The sequence below is a fragment of the Megalopta genalis genome, unplaced genomic scaffold, assembly GCF_051020955.1.
Source record: "Megalopta genalis isolate 19385.01 unplaced genomic scaffold, iyMegGena1_principal scaffold0218, whole genome shotgun sequence".
NCBI lineage: Eukaryota > Metazoa > Arthropoda > Insecta > Hymenoptera > Halictidae > Megalopta > Megalopta genalis.
The window spans coordinates 110,001-115,000 of NW_027476287.1; the positions used below are offsets into that span (position 1 = coordinate 110,001).

The 5,000-nt window shown below is 56.2% G+C and overlaps 1 pseudogene; it reads left to right on the plus strand.

Moving 5' to 3' along the window:
* Positions 1-1,130, plus strand: part of LOC143262757 (large subunit ribosomal RNA) — a 2,994-nt pseudogene extending 1,864 nt beyond the window's left edge.
* The last annotated feature ends 3,870 nt before the right edge of the window (positions 1,131-5,000 follow it).

Sequence of the window (5,000 nt, forward strand, 5' to 3'; positions counted from 1 at the left end):
CCGTCGGCGCAGATCTTGGTGGTAGTAGCAAATACTCCAGCGAGGCCCTGGAGGACTGACGTGGAGAAGGGTTTCGTGTGAACAGCCGTTGCACACGAGTCAGTCGATCCTAAGCCCTAAGAGAAATCCTATGTAGATGAGGTGTCCTAAGACGTTAAACACTTGTAAAAAAAACGCAGCTATTTTATTATTTTTTTTATTATTATATAAATCGCAGCATATTTTGTTATTATATACATGCACAAAAAACACCCATTGGGCGAAAGGGAATCCGGTTTCTATTCCGGAACCCGGCAGCGGAACCGCATACCATTCGGGCCCTCGTAAGAGTGTTCGTCGGGGTAACCCAAAATGACCTGGAGACGCCGTCGGGAGATCCGGGGAGAGTTTTCTTTTCTGTATAAGCGTTCGAGTTCCCTGGAAACCTCTAGCAGGGAGATAGGGTTTGGAACGCGAAGAGCACCGCAGTTGCGGCGGTGTCCGGATCATCCCCTCGGACCTTGAAAATCCAGGAGAGGGCCACGTGGAGGTGTCGCGCCGGTTCGTACCCATATCCGCAGCAGGTCTCCAAGGTAAAGAGCCTCTAGTCGATAGATTAATGTAGGTAAGGGAAGTCGGCAAATTGGATCCGTAACTTCGGGATAAGGATTGGCTCTGAGGAGCGGGGCGTGTCGGGCTTGGTCGGGAAGCGGGTCTGGCTGACGTGCCGGGCCTGGGCGAGGTGAACGGCTCTCGTGGCTGGGATCCGAGCTCGGTCCCGTGCCTTGGCCTCCCGCGGATCTTCCTTGCTGCGAGGCTTCCGTGGCGTTTCCCATCGGTGCGGTCGTCCTCTTCGGCCGCCATTCAACGCTCAGCTCAGAACTGGCACGGACTAGGGGAATCCGACTGTCTAATTAAAACAAAGCATTGCGATGGCCCCCACGGGTGTTGACGCAATGTGATTTCTGCCCAGTGCTCTGAATGTCAACGTGAAGAAATTCAAAAAAGCGCGGGTAAACGGCGGGAGTAACTATGACTCTCTTAAGGTAGCCAAATGCCTCGTCATCTAATTAGTGACGCGCATGAATGGATTAACGAGATTCCCATCTGTCCCTATCTACTGGCGGTGGCGGTCTGTGGCCACCCAGGGCGGGAGATAACCCCCGAACTAGCCCTCGCGTAGGAGGGTTGATCGGCCGAGTCGATGGGTGTATCGGCGATGAAGGCATTAGAGACCGTCAGTGCGTCGTACATGTAGTACTTCGCATAATGGCGAGGCCCTGATTTAGCATACGGGCTGTGGCGTGTTCTTTGTACAGCACTGTATGTGCTGTATGACTTCCGACTGGGGAACTGTTGTCACTCGTGGCATCAGTTCCCCAGTTTACGTTAAACGGTTTTTCAGACCGTTTTTCGTGGGCGGAACACGCCACTAGACAACACTCCGCTGGGCTCAGGAATACATGGGATGCAATCAATCCCCTGGGCAACCCAGGCCGCAAGGGGCAAACGTGCCCTAGCCACACTTGAGCCTCCACGAAAAAGGTACCGCTGGATAGCTCGTGTTCTTAAATACGCAGCGAACTGAACGAAGTGTGGTGGAGAGGAAGAGGCAGCCTCTCCGACTGCTGTCTCCCACGTGTTTGCCGTGCGTGGCGACCCTTGTCGTCGGAAAAGAGGATCCTGGGATCTGAGGGGGCCCTCTCCTGCGGGTGAGACGTCCCCAACACGTACCTTTGGCCTCTGCTTCGGCTAGATGGGCGGCTGGACGAGAAAAGCAGCCCTGGTCCAGTCAATCGGCTTGGAACGACCACACGCTTCGGGCAAGTGGGTTCTGCTGGGCGAGGACGCGGGCTGGGTAAGGAAACCGACCCAGCCAGCAGACTATATTCGGTGCGTAGCCCTAACTCAGCCTTTGGCGGGTTCCAAATTGTGCGGGTCGGTGGTGGCCGGGGAGCGCACTGGATGAAAGACCAAGACACATTATGGGTCTTAATAAAATTAATGAACAAAAAACTAAGCGTCCAAAGACGACGGGTCCAGCTCCTACTCGGAGTGAAGCCGTCGCCGCAGACGCGGGAACTGCAAATGCAGCTGTCAGTCCCCCCGCGTCTGTGAGAAAGACAAGATCCGGGAAGGTGATTAATATCGCCAATCCTCGTGTGATCTTGCAAAGATGTGTGACTCCCACGCGAGCGGTCTCGGTGAAAACCGAGCCCACGGTAGAAGGTACGCCGGACACCGGTAACGTGGTAGTAATCGAACGAGTCGGAGACACGTCACTCGTGAAGGTGCAGTCGGCACCCGAGCGTGTCGAGGACCCTACTGGTGACGGTTGGCAAACCGTCACCAAAAAGTCAAAGCGAGCCAAGCCGGGCGCACCCACCGGCAAGGCCGCAGTAAACCGGGCCAGGAGACCGAAGGGGACGTTCTCCGGGCAGAAGGTACGGCCTCTCGATCTCGTAAGAGACGAAGCCTTTAGGCGAGTGTCCGAAATACGGACCTTTTGCTTTCGACCTGAGTCGAAAGTCAATAAGGAGTCCGGGTCAAAGATACTCGCCGAGGTTGAGGCACTCAACGAGCTGGTCCAGGAGCTTATTCAACGGAATAGCTTCGTCGAAGGGCAGCTCGCCGCGGTCAGGGCGGACCTAAAAGCGCGTCCTGCCGTAATGAGTGCGATGCGACCTGGGCCGTCCAAGGGAACTCTCCCGAAGACGGCCTGCAACGCCGCGCAGTCGACTTACGCCCATGTGAACAAAGTCGACTGCAAAGGAGCTTCTCCGGAAGCGGGGAGACGGCCACAATCGCAGCATGTGGTAAAAATCTTCCCGCCGAAGGAAAAAGGACAGAGCAGCGAAGTTACGAAGGTTACTGTTCTGTCGCTCGTTAAACCAGCGAAGGAGGCGATCCGAATTAAGTCGGTCCGACGCATCCACTCCGGTGGCATCGTCGTCGAGACCGACCGAAAGGAGGACCTGCAAGCCTTCGTTGGCAATAAGAAGCTCCGGAGCGCGGGTCTGTCCGTCTCCTTACCTACCAAGCGGGACCCCGAGGTTTTAGTTTACGACGTCCCGCGTCGGATGGGTAAGGACGAAATTGCCTCCAGTATTTGGAGGCAAAATCTCTGCGATGCGAACCAGAAGGATGTGCCTTCGGGAATTCGGGTCAGCCGCATGGCTGGCAAGACCCCGGAGACAGCCAACTGGGTCGTTGCCGTCAGTCCGCAGAATCTTCAGCGGCTGAAGCAGAGGGGTAGCCGAGTTTACCTTGGATGGAACTCCTGTCGTGTACGGGATTTCGTCCAGGTGCTTCGGTGCTACCGTTGTCAACGCTTCGGGCATACCTCGAAGCGTTGTAAATTCAAGGAGGACGTGTGCGGTCACTGCTCCCAAAAGGGGCATACCTTCACGCTCTGTAGCAAGAAGAGTGAACCTCCGGTCTGCTCTAATTGCAAGGACAGAGGGTGGGCTAGTGCACACAAGTCGCGGGACCCAGCTTGCGCTTCCTATCAGGCGGCGCTAGCTTTGGAGTCGTCCCGTGTCCGACTTGAGTGACGGGCAGACGTGGACTTGTCCACTCCGCCATTCGAACGGCATGCTGGGCGAACCCCTCGGGGTTCGTCCCCTCGGGCCAGGCTGAAGCCCCTCTTGCGGAGATAAATTGACTTTAACACTACTCCGTCAAGAGTGCCTGGATTGGGTTGGACTCGAGGTGGCAGTGGGAGTAGCACGCTGTCTTCCCCTGATACGATGGTGAACGAAGGTAGAGCCCGAACACCAGGCACAAGTCGCAAGAGCGGCCGGTATGGTCCACCAAGGACTTAGGTACGGCCCGTCTCTCAGAGACCACAGTTTGACGACAACACTAACTGTCCCTATCTACTGGCGGTGGCGGTCTGTGGCCACCCAGGGCGGGAGATAACCCCCGAACTAGCCCTCGCGTAGGAGGGTTGATCGGCCGAGTCGATGGGTGTATCGGCGATGAAGGCATTAGAGACCGTCAGTGCGTCGTACATGTAGTACTTCGCATAATGGCGAGGCCCTGATTTAGCATACGGGCTGTGGCGTGTTCTTTGTACAGCACTGTATGTGCTGTATGACTTCCGACTGGGGAACTGTTGTCACTCGTGGCATCAGTTCCCCAGTTTACGTTAAACGGTTTTTCAGACCGTTTTTCGTGGGCGGAACACGCCACTAGACAACACTCCGCTGGGCTCAGGAATACATGGGATGCAATCAATCCCCTGGGCAACCCAGGCCGCAAGGGGCAAACGTGCCCTAGCCACACTTGAGCCTCCACGAAAAAGGTACCGCTGGATAGCTCGTGTTCTTAAATACGCAGCGAACTGAACGAAGTGTGGTGGAGAGGAAGAGGCAGCCTCTCCGACTGCTGTCTCCCACGTGTTTGCCGTGCGTGGCGACCCTTGTCGTCGGAAAAGAGGATCCTGGGATCTGAGGGGGCCCTCTCCTGCGGGTGAGACGTCCCCAACACGTACCTTTGGCCTCTGCTTCGGCTAGATGGGCGGCTGGACGAGAAAAGCAGCCCTGGTCCAGTCAATCGGCTTGGAACGACCACACGCTTCGGGCAAGTGGGTTCTGCTGGGCGAGGACGCGGGCTGGGTAAGGAAACCGACCCAGCCAGCAGACTATATTCGGTGCGTAGCCCTAACCCAGCCTTTGGCGGGTTCCAAATTGTGTGGGTCGGTGGTGGCCGGGGAGCGCACTGGATGAAAGACCAAGACACATTATGGGTCTTAATAAAATTAATGAACAAAAAACTAAGCGTCCAAAGACGACGGGTCCAGCTCCTACTCGGAGTGAAGCCGTCGCCGCAGACGCGGGAACTGCAAATGCAGCTGTCAGTCCCCCCGCGTCTGTGAGAAAGACAAGATCCGGGAAGGTGATTAATATCGCCAATCCTCGTGTGATCTTGCAAAGATGTGTGACTCCCACGCGAGCGGTCTCGGTGAAAACCGAGCCCACGGTAGAAGGTACGCCGGACACCGGTAACGTGGAAGTAAT